This window comes from Tachypleus tridentatus, chromosome 13 (assembly GCF_004210375.1).
Source record: "Tachypleus tridentatus isolate NWPU-2018 chromosome 13, ASM421037v1, whole genome shotgun sequence".
NCBI lineage: Eukaryota > Metazoa > Arthropoda > Merostomata > Xiphosura > Limulidae > Tachypleus > Tachypleus tridentatus.
The window spans coordinates 215,788,503-215,800,990 of NC_134837.1; the positions used below are offsets into that span (position 1 = coordinate 215,788,503).

A 12,488-nucleotide genomic window follows, 5' to 3' on the forward strand; every position below is an offset into this window, starting at 1 on the left:
CACATAAAACTAAGGCTTAACACTGTATTATAACCAAGTCCGGTGCCAAGTTTTCTGTTATCCTTGTATCTTATTCAGTTTTATAGGCTTGGTTGTTTTTAAGCACTGAGCTTCACGGTAGGCTATATGTGTAGTGCCGACCATGGGTATGGAAACTAAGTTTTTAACATTATAAGCCCTCAGACTAATCGCTGAACAACTTTATGGGAAATATACCAAAGGGCAATATGTGTTATCATCGTATACTACTTAAAACATTTTAAAATGTAATCATTCACTAAGAATATAGAAGGTTATAACATTGTTTGCAACATTTTAACTACGAATCCTACGACAGAACTTGAAAAGGGAGCTAGTAATTATCATCCTAGTTCAGTGCACTTTTACACCCCAAACCCTATCGCTGGTGCTGCCTCTTAATCCAACAATAAATATTGTTGTCCTAGTGACCGATTTAGTACGGCCTTACACCAGATCGTAAAGAACGTTTGGCTTCTGAAGGCGCCTACGAACGAACAATAAGTTTGTCAGGTAAAGAAACTGCGCTTGTTTGTACAGGCATATAACAATAACTTCAGTCGATTCCCACTGCATATGAGTTAATACTACACCTAATAAAACAGACTTTTTTTTTTTCTTTTACTTTAGGGAAAATAATTGTTCTGTATTCGTAACAGAATGCTATTATAAATTACGACATATTTATTTAAAAATATAAAACTACAAAAGGGGAACTCATATTTTTGATAAGTCCATAAGTCGACTGAGGGAAAGTGAAGCTTTGTTCGTTCAAAGTAAACTTAAAAACGACAATTTATAAACATTGTGAAAGTGTTTTTATTCTAGGAAACGTATACCATATGTTTTCATTGAACATTGGCCTGTCTTCTTCATGTGTCTAGGCATGTACTCCTCACTCTGCCATTGACTCAGTGGTATGTCTATGGACTCACAACGTTAGAAACCGGGTTTAGATACCCGTAGTGGGCACAACACAGATAGCCTATCGTGCAGCTTTGTGCTTAATTACAAGCAAACAAAACTCTACACAAGTTGCTCACTAATGACAGCTGTTTCGATTGACTGTTTAAACTGTTATAATACGGTATACAAGAATGATTAAGTTCAAAATATAGCATGTGTTTGATATTGTATACTTCGATAAATGTGTTTTAAGTAACAAAAGGGAAGCTGAGTCGTACTCCCCAAGATCCCGTCGTACAACCTGTTGGAATGATAACCTGCCCATATTAGTACGCCTACTGATCATATTTACATACAAATTATTTCTGCCTCGTCCAATCCCTTCTTGACCTGTTTCTGACGTCAGTCAGGTGAGGCAGTAGGAAATCACGTGATAAGACCAAAAGGCGGTTTACAGAGCTTACGTGAATTAACGAAGAGACGGTTTTTAAAAACTGTGAAAAATGTGTGGCTTTGTGTTGTTGTAGTGAGTTATCTAGTAACTTAAATGTTTGTACTTTCTCTTTCAAGAACAGTGTTATATTTATCCATAGAGCTTAACACCAGAGGGAGTCATTCACGAATTTGAAAGACTTCTATAAACTGAGCAAGCTAACAGGGTTGATAAAGCTACTTGTTGGTGTGTGTTTGCAAGGAAACTGACACGACCTGGTTACCAGGGTAAGCACTTGTCACTTAAATTTTTCAAGTGAAAAGTTGGAAAGTTTTTAACCAACCTATTTTGATTTACTTATTATTAATATATTGTGTAACCTACTGATATAAAGTATGATTTAATACAGTTAGTGTGAAAGACCTCACTTGTAATAAGTTATACAAAAAGATACAAGTTTGTGGAAACCGGATATATTTGTTTATTATCAGTGTGTTACCATACGCCGTGTTGTCCTGCAACTTGTTTTCCATGTTGTAGTTAGCGTTATCGAAAATTATGTATTGTGAATTTCACCATAATTTAAAGCAGAAAAATTAATGTAAATTCGATAGCTGTACATGAGAGAGAGAAAAAAAAGTTCGTTCCATCACTGCAAGCAAGATTTATCGGTATCCCTGCAACACTATTTTTTCCCAAACATAAAAATTATTAGGGAAGTTTTTTTTTGTTGTTTTTTTTCCATTTAGTCCTAAGGCGGTGGTAATATTTATACCATCTAACTTCGCAAAACCATTTCATGTCTCAACAATCCTTTTTTACTTCTCTATTTTGGTGCCAACGTGTAATGTTTTGACGTTGTTGTAACTTGAAAGTGTATTTTGTTTTCGTAGTGGAAGTGGTCGTGGAAATTAAAGTAGTTGAAAACTTAAGTAAAATATATCATGAGTAAAACGAAGTTGATATGTGTAAATTGTTACGTATTATATCATAATTCATCACGGACGAGCCTCCGATGTACAATGTTACGTGTGTTAGGTATTAGAGTTTCAAATAGCCGATATTTTTTTATTTAAAACTTAATTGAATGTTGACTGTGTCAAACTTGATATTTGCCAACAAGATTGATACACATAATTTTCCTTCTTAACACAAATATATTTTAATATAGAAACGACAATACAATTTATAACAACAGTTATTACAAATGATGAGTTTTATACAGTGTACAAATAATACTGAGTCTTTTATTTGGTCTGAAACTAAATGTTTTATCGACGGTTAACGATGAGCGAATTAATTCTCATTTCATATTGTTACACTTCGTTTAATAGTTAGCCCAACGGCGTTTACAAACTGACTTTTCTTCAACGAAGAGAACTAATATTTTTGTAGAAATATTAACGTCCAAAGTTAATTCCTGAAGTTAACGGTTTGTAATGTTCGAAATCTATAAACGTTTCTTGTCAAATATTTGTAGTTTCCCAATTAATAAGCGTTTATCAGAGTTATGGCTTCCGACGTTTATAGTATACTAACTGTAGCAAACCAACAATATAATATTAAACTGTCACTTCGCGCGTCGATTTATAAACTTTAAGCTGAGGTACTCGAAAGTTCTGTTAACACTAATACTGGCAGTCGGTAATATTTTCCATACACACATAGTACATTGTTGATTCTTACGCTCAAGAATCTTCTACAAATTTAGAGAACGGACAGGATTTTCGCAATATAAGTTATTACATACATTTCTAAATATCCATTAAACTGAAACAAACATAGGTATTAAAATAAATACATAATAGTAAATCCGTTACAAAATCAAACTCTTATCTGTATGTGCTTATACACTCCTCTGATATGATGATGCATTTACAAAAGTGAACTTCATTGTGCAAATGTAATGGAACAATTAGTGTTAGGAACTTTTCTCATGAAAAGAGTTGGGGAAGGGGAGAATAAGCAATATACTCTTTGTTTTGTTAAATTTTGCGAAAATCTACATGTAGATTATTAACGCTAGTCGTGTCTAATGTATAAGGCAACTAGAACACGTCACCCAATGACAGTTTTTGTTGGGTTTTTCTCTATAAAGTTTAAGGATGAAAACAAATCATGGTAAAGACAACTGACACCTGATGGGACTAAATTATGGTATAAGACAATGTTTGACAGATAATGACTATTTTCTAATATTTGAACATGACCAAGTTGTGAATAAATGGCTAAAATCAATGTATATACACTCGACATTGGTAAGTCTGTAGTGTTTCTTTGTGTGCTGTGTATCTGATTAAAGTTCATTATGTATCAGCTTACTTACATTATCATTGTTAATCATAAACGCTCATGCGATCCTAACGAAACTAAGGAACATAAACCACAAACTCGTCAATAGAAGAAATGACATTTATTTTATCCAACAGTGTTTCCGAAACGAAAACCTAATATCTAATTTTGTGAAAGTAAAAGTACCTTAATCAGTGTACAACCATTATCCATAACCTGCAGAAACACTGCTGTTAAACTCAAAATACAAAGTACCTTAATCAGTGTACAACCATTATCCATAACCTGCAGAAACACTGCTGTTAAACTCAAAATACAAAGTACCTTAATCAGTGTACAACCATTATCCATAACCTGCAGAAACACTGCTGTTAAACTCAAAATACAAAGTACCTTAATCAGTGTACAACCATTATCCATAACCTGCAGAAACACTGCTGTTAAACTCAAAATACAAAGAAGTGAATGGCTTCTAAAAACAAGAAACGAATCTGGACCATCAAATGGCCTGTTGCATTCAACCAGACATTTATAGACCCATACAATGCAACATCAATATAATCAACAGTAAAAAAGTCAAAGAAGAAGAAGATCCGCCACAACAAAAACTAGATAAACTATGACGTCAACAACAAAAACTAGATAAACTATGACGTCAACAACAAAAACTAGATAAACTATGACGTCAACAACAAAAACTAGATAAACTATGACGTCAACAACAAAAACTAGATAAACTATGACGTCAACAACAAAACTAGATAAACTATGACGTCAACAACAAAAACTAGATAAACTATGACGTCAACAACAAAACTAGATAAACTATGACGTCAACAACAAAAACTAGATAAACTATGACGTCAACAACAAAAACTAGATAAACTATGACGTCAACAACAAAAACTAGATAAACTATGACGCCAACAACAAAATAGACGCCAACATGACGAACCATCAATCAATCTCATAATTAACAGATCCCACCGACAATTAAGTATTAAGGACATACATGTGCTCAACAAAGGACTCGACTTGGTAGTAACACCAAGAAACATTCCATCCATCGAAAAGAAAACCTGTCTGGAAGGCTTGTCCAGAAGGCTAGTGATTCATTCAACACAAACCGAAAACACCAACAAAACAACGGAAAACAACCACCTGAAAAAATAAAACTTCGTCAGCAATTTCATCGATAACCAACAACCTATGCTAAGAGGTAGAAGTGGAAAAAATTTGTTAGTACGAAACATTCCCAAAACAATATTTCAAACAACTTTTTAAAATAATTCTCACACAAAACCATCAACATAATTTCACAGAAAAGAAAGCTAAAAAACAACCACGCACAGAAATATATTAATTCTATAAACAACCTAAAACAGAATAGCAGAATCAAAATTCTAAAAGCAGATAAAGGCAATGCAACCAACTCTTTGGCTACTCTTTAACCAACGAATACTTGGATTGACCATCATATACAAACGCCTCCATGACTGAAAGAGCGAGCATGTTTGGTGTGATGGGAATTCGAAACCGCGACCCTCAAACTACGAGTCTTGTGCCTTAACCACCCTTCCATTCCGGGCCTACTACAAACGGGAAAAAAATACAAAAAACAACATAATTTCAGCAATCCTTTATTCCTACCTACGCAGGATCGACTCACGCGACCACAAGTTTTCAGTACTCACGAATCCGATTGTCTACTACGACCCATATTGTGGACCTACGAATTAGTCAAATACAACCTTGGTAAATATGTCACATTGGCCGGCTCCTTTATCAAAGATTCTTCAAACTTTAAATTTATTCTTGATCAACTAGACCATAAAGAAGCCTTAATGGTCAGTTTTGATGCAATTTCCCTCTTCACAGATGTCCCAACTACCGAAGCCTGTAAGATAGCTTTCGAACTTTATATCTAAGATCCCAACCCATAAATACACATCCACAGCAATCACTCTTCTAGAATTAATTACCATCAAAACTAACTTTATGTTCAATGGCCCAAACTACCTACAGTTACGACAGAAAGTGTTCATACCCCTGCGTTCCGAGTGGGTTTTTGCTCATAACTTAAAAGGTATCACGATTAGGCTAATAGAAGTAGAGTATATTACTAATATTACACTAACACACATCAACGTAAATTTTTATGTAAATTAAACGACAAATAAACTGTTTATAAACAAATAACCAAAAATAGGAGGAGCAGAAAGTGTTCGTACAGTTCAGAACGTGTGAAAAAACTCATATTCCCGTACACATTTTGTCTAGTTTGTCGAATAAACTACATTACACCATTCCAGAACTAGACACTGGTTTCATAATTATTGGAATTTAGCCAGCAAAAAAAAAATGTACTTCCGGCAATTTAGCGCCGTCTCCGTCATGATCTGCTTGGTCATCATGGCGAACAGGAAACAACTGTCCAGTAAGTTAAAAAACCGAATTATTGTAAAATACAAGTCTCGTGTGTCTCTTTCCGGTATTACTACACAGCTTAATGTGCCAAAATCTACTGTTCAAAGCATAATTACCAAGTTTAAGCTTACAGGATCAACTGCTAACCTCCCTCGTTCCGGACGCCCCACAAAAATTCAAGAGAGAACGAAGAGGAAGGTTCTCAAAGAAGTTAGTAGGAACCCTCGTTTAACACGTAATGACATACAGAAACTAGTAAGGGAAACCGGGGTTGAAGTAAGCACCTCTACAGTTACGAACATGTTAGGTTGTTGTGGGTACAAAGCATGCCGTCCTCGTAGAACTCCATATTTAAAGCCTGTCCATTTAGAAGCACGATTGAGGTATGCAAGAAAGCATATAAACCCTTTACCTATTGGAAGAGTATTCTTTGGTCAGACGAGACTAAAATCGAGCTTTTTAGCCACAATGATGTTCGCTATATTTTCCGTAAGAAGGAGGAACGAAATCTTCCAAAGAACACCGTCCCTACAGTTTAACACGGAGGTGGCTCTATCATGCTGTGGGGATCCTTCAGCTCTTCTGGTGTAGGCAGCCTTCACCGCATCAACGGAATCATAAAAAAAGAAGAGTACATTGATATATTAAGCACTTATATCAAGAATGATGCTCGGAACTTGCGGCTTGGGCGTGGTTGAATCTTCCAGCACGACAATGACCCTAAGCACACATCGAAATATGTGCAATCCTGGTTGCAGAGGAACCATATAAGCGTTCTGGAGTAGCCATCGCAGTCACCCGATCTCAACCCAATTGAAAACGTTTGGCATGAGTTGAAGACCGGGATTCATCAGCGTCATCCGAAACACCTGCAAGAGTTGGAAGCCTTTTGTAAACAAAATAGCAGCCGAGTACTGTCAAACGATCGTGGAAGGCTATGAGGAGAGATTCAAGTAATTCACCTAAAAGGCTACAAAACTGACCATTACACTTTCTGCCCCTCCTATGTTTGGTTATTTGTTTATAAACAGTTTATTTGTCGTTCAGTTTACATAAGAATTTATGTAGATGTGTATTAGTATAATATTTATAATATACTTTACTTTTATTATCCTAATCGTGATACTTTCTACGTTATGAGCAAAGACCTACTCACGACACAGGTGTACGAACACTTTCTGTCATAACTGTAGTACATGAAACAAAACAAAAGCTTAACATATTAATAAACCAAATAAACATATCCACAAAACTGTGCTCACCCGATAAAATTAATGAAGAAACCAACCAAATAAAACAACATTAACAAATTTCCTTCAAAAACTGTTGGAAAAATTATACATACACCTAGACTAACAACACAGTCAACAGCAGACGAACAGTAATAACTTCAATGAAACATATAAAGCCTTGCATACCATATATTCCCGATATTAGTGGAAAAATAACCAACATTTGATAAAAAAAACTTATGACATTCCAGAAGACACTAAATTCATTCAAAAACTAGGTACAAAACTTAAAATTCATCATATTTAGAAACCGCTAATAAACGTAACTCCAACATTATTTATAAAATGCAATGTAACAAATGTAATGATTTCTGTATCGAAGAAACAAGTCGAGAAATGGAAACCAGATTCAAAGAATAAAAAAGCACATTTTTGAACATTTAAATCAAGTAAGCACAACATAATCATAAAAAACACCAACGTATTAATGGGAAAACAAATACAAACAAAAGCAAAATCAAAGAAGTCCTACTTACATAAGAGCTCAAACCAAAATTAAACCAATATAAAGGAACACCTTTATTCCTATATTAATTAATAGTGTACAGAGCGTTGTACACTCTGGTATTCATTCATACTCTCGTCCCCAAGACATGTGCCCTGTAACGATCAGTTTCAAGCTGTCTTTGTCAACCCGACTATGACCTAAGAAGGTTGATACGTTGTTCTGTACTTTATTTCAATTAAAGTTTTTAATACCCACAACTGCCGTCTTTAGAATACATCCATACAATCACTTGACCTTTTCTCATAAATGGACGCCGGAAGATTATACACAACCATCACAATTACATGGGCAAAGATTAAACAAACGCGCCGTTGAATGAAACTTTGACTAGTTTTACGTGACGGAAACTCAGTATTGGGCCTGTTGTTAAAAAGCACCAACATGGACTTATGATACCTCATTTTTAGCTATCCAGTTTGCTCTAAAGCCGAATCTGGTTTACTGGAAGCCTTGGTCCATGAGATTAGTAGCAAAGTTGTTACGTAGTACGTTATTTACAGTTCTAGTTCTGTAGGTGGCGTTGCATGTATGTATACACATACATAAGTAAAGTGTTGTGGTTATTTAATGCAGAGTGTTAAAACCTATGAATTTCATTTTTCTTGATCAGACACTAACAGTAACTATTTGTTGCAGGACAGGAACTCAAGTGTGTGTGTGTGTGTATCTTTGTCAATGTCATCGTATGATGTCATTAATGAATTAATAACACAATCGAATGGTGTGTATTGTATGTTTGGATATCGGATTCTAGTGTAAGTTAAAGTATTTAATACATTTTAAGGTGACGCTGCTGCCCTTTTCACTATTCCAGGTATATACTCGATTGACTGTTTATAATAGGCAGAGCTTGAGCTACTTTATGCATTGACATTCTTAGGGGCGACACCACAAAGCTTTGACTCCTGTACAAATGAATAATACTAGGGGCGATACCACGGAGCTTGAACTGCTGTGCGTGTTAGCAATACTGGGGGCGACACCACAGAGTTTGGTTTCCAGTACGTATAAACAATACTAGGGGCGACACCCTAGAGCTTTAGATGCTTTATGAATATTGTTTACTTTTATCAACGCTTACTGAATATACTGAAAATCAGTGGAAAGTGCACTGGAGAGGAAATATAATGTTTGGGACAAATTATTCGACTTGCTGGCGATTGGAAAACTGTTAACCAGTTTAGTTTAGACATTGATTTGAGAGATAATTTATTAGAAAGTAAATTAGTTGTAAGTTTCGTTTCCAAGTTACATTTGGATTAATAACTGTAATTGTGCAACGAATACACGTAGAATGAGTTGCAAGTCTTAACGAAACTTACAACAAATTAATCATTTGTTGTGTAATCAGTAAACTGGTGTCATTCTGACGTCAGCGATTTCCCATCAAAAACTAGGTATAAGTTTAGGATAGTTATAAGAAAGTGGCAATGTAATGTTAAGTTTTATAGAGCCAGAACATTACTAAACTTTGTCAGATTTGTGACGTCATCACGAGGGTAAAGATTTCACATTCAGCCTTCAATTTCATTTATTTTTTATTCCATTTTATAAACAAAACAATGTAGTACTAATTATTTTAGGCTACTCACGTTAGTGCTAAAGGAAATACGTTTATATTACCGAAAGAAAACACACAAATCAATTTCCTTTTAAATTAAACAGCAGAGAATAAAACAACTGAGCACCACGTACAAATTACTAATATTAAAACTTATTTACCGTATATTTAACTGTACAACAGTAGTGACAGTAAGGATATAGTATAAATAGTTCTGATACGTATTCATTTTTATTTCGGGACATTTGTTTCTCAGGTGCCCCCAGTTTCTAAACAATAGGCTGTTCAAAATATAATTAAATATTATTATTAATACTATAACGGTATTTTAAAGCCAAAGAAATATTCTAAATAGTAACGTTATGGTTGGCTAGTCTAAATAGTAACGTTATGATTGGCTAGTCTAAATAGGTATAATAGTGTGCATTAAAATTCATCCTTTTGAAATAAAATACGAAGTGTGATTATTTTTAGAACCAACCTACTATCGATTGTTATGTTCATGAGTAATGTATGTTTTGCACGAACTGTCTTTCAAGAAATTGGAGGAAAAATTTCTCGGATGTTATGTGTAAAACATACTCTAATTGTTGTTGTTTTTTAACAAATTCAGGTAACGGTATCATGTTAAAATAGTCATTTATTCCAGTTTTGTTTATTTTTGAATTTTGCGCAAAGCTACACGAGGGCTATATGCGCTAGCTGTCCCTGATTTAGCAGTGTAAGAGTAGAGGGAAAGTAGCCAGTCATCACCACTTACCGCCAACTCTTAGGCTACTCTTTTACCAACAAATAGTTGGATTGATGGAAACATTATAACGCCTCCACGGCTGAAAGGGCGAGCATGTTTGGTGTGACGGGAATTTGAATTCGCGACCCCAGGATTACGAGTCGAGTGCCTTAACCACCTGGCCACGCCGGACCATCGAACATATTTCAAGAATTTTCAGTAAAGTACATAAATAATGTGTATTGAAACACAATCTTTACATGATAAGACAGTACTGAGGGCAATACAGGTGAAAGTTACGGTGGGAGAGGTCGTTGGTGGTTTCTACCTGTACAATATTATGTGTTTGTTGTTTTTTATGTGCCTTTGAACTTTAGAGACGTCTTTCTCACTGTAATCAATCCTTTTTAACCATTCGTAAATTCCTAAAAATCAAAATCAAACTGTTGCACAAACTTCAATAAACCATATCTTATAAATAGCTTCTTATTTATTCTAATTATTATAAATAAATTTAAATTTAACAAAAGAACACCATTTACGAAACTCGTCAGTTTTCTATATTTTTGTAATGAATATTTTAAATAATTGTAAAATGGATAAAGTTGCCTCCATGATTTTGTAATTAAAGAACTTGTAAGATTAGTTGAAAGATGGCTGTAAATCTTGGTTAACACTAAAGTTGTCAAATTCAACAACATAGGCTAGGACTGCATTTCTATAAATTTAAGTGGTTAAAAAAATTCTCATGAACAGACTCTCTTTAGCAAAGCGATTGTAAAGCCAGTTTTGTAAGAGAGATAAAACATACACACATATACACAAAACAGCTGTTATTTTCATTGGAGACTTTTGGTCCGTATATTAATCATTAAAGCCATGTTCAAGTATGACATTTAGAGCACATGTAAAAATACTTCTCGTTCGAAACTCCAAGGAACTTTCTTCTTGCCAAACAATTAGGGTAACGTTCCTATCAGTAAATGAGTGAGATACCACACTTTCCCAGAACGTGACTACAAAGGGAAAGGTCGGGGGAAGGCTATCAAAACTTCTGGTTAGTCATTCAGTTGAATTCAGTTTTATTAGATCCCAAAACCCATGGGAAAATAGTAAATCAAGTGCGACGCTACTTTTGTTTTAGTGATATACTTATTTTAAGTGGTTGCTTTTAGAAGAAAAAATCGTTTATTTTCCCGAAATGTTTTAGATTGTGTAATATTATTTTATAAATTTTGATCATATAACAAGCTACTTGTATATAGATCAAAACTATATATCATCGATTAACTAATTAATGTAGCTAATTTGTTTTACTGGTATGATTAGGTGTATGGAATGTTATAAGACAAACATTTTATGTAATAAGTAAAATATATTAATTCTCTTTTGTTGTTTTGTTTGAATCTAAGTACAAAGCTGCATGATGGGCTATCTTCACTCTGCCCACCACAGGTACTGAAACCCGGTTTCTAGCGTTGAAAGCCCACAAATATACCGCTGTGCCATGTACATGTTGATTCATCAGTTCTGTATCTGATATTGATACTTTCGGCGTGTTTTAAGAGTTAAATTATCAATCGTACGAACTAATTTGAAATTGCTATTTTTTATTTATTTATTTTTTGGACGCAGAAAAGAAATCTACTTTCTTACATTGGCCATACTTAAAAGTTTGGAAAATGATTTTTTTCAAAATATGTTTTAAGTTGTATTCTCAACTTTGATATAGATTTAAAATAAATATCAACTGGGTAATGAATATTGTTAACTACACACACTGTTCATTACGTATGAAGATTTTAATTTATTGTTTCGTCACTTGGGTAGCCTCGTTATTTAACTGTCGTACTGGTACTATGAAAAATGTCGGCTTAGTCAGATGTTTGATTGAAATACATAAAAAAATTATTATATTTATAGTTATATCAAAATGGGGATAGGATACTTGTACCTGTGCCTTTGACTTCCACCTATGGAATGGAGTACCTCGACGTCAGAAGGTTCATGATTCGTCTCCTGTTAACAGTAGCTGATGCATGACTATAGGCCTAGTTAGAGATCGCCCTGCACAGGTCACTGCGCCGAAACATTGTGATAAGCCAGGCGCATCCTCGTGAAAACTTTGTTCTCACAACTATGAACTGGTCTTTTTATATTTATATTTCTCTAATAGTATTTATCATCATACAGAAATTGTCGTACCGTTCAAAAACCCACATGTGCTATTAGATATTAGTGGAAAACCTGGTTTATACGTTAATTTAAAAGGTTTCAATAGAGCTCGTTAATTTCTTAATTTTGCAGTGTAAAACATGAGG

At 34.4% G+C, this 12,488-nt stretch overlaps 1 protein-coding gene across 2 annotated transcripts in view; it reads left to right on the forward strand.

The window, feature by feature from the left end:
• Window positions 1-1,374: 1,374 nt before the first annotated feature.
• LOC143239877 (CD109 antigen-like) overlaps window positions 1,375-12,488 on the forward strand; it is an 88,651-nt gene continuing 77,537 nt past the window's right edge. For both annotated transcript variants that reach the window (XM_076481485.1, XM_076481484.1), the window contains exon 1: window positions 1,375-1,644. The gene's annotated coding sequence lies outside the window, so the exon portion shown is untranslated. The remainder of the gene's footprint in view (window positions 1,645-12,488) is intronic.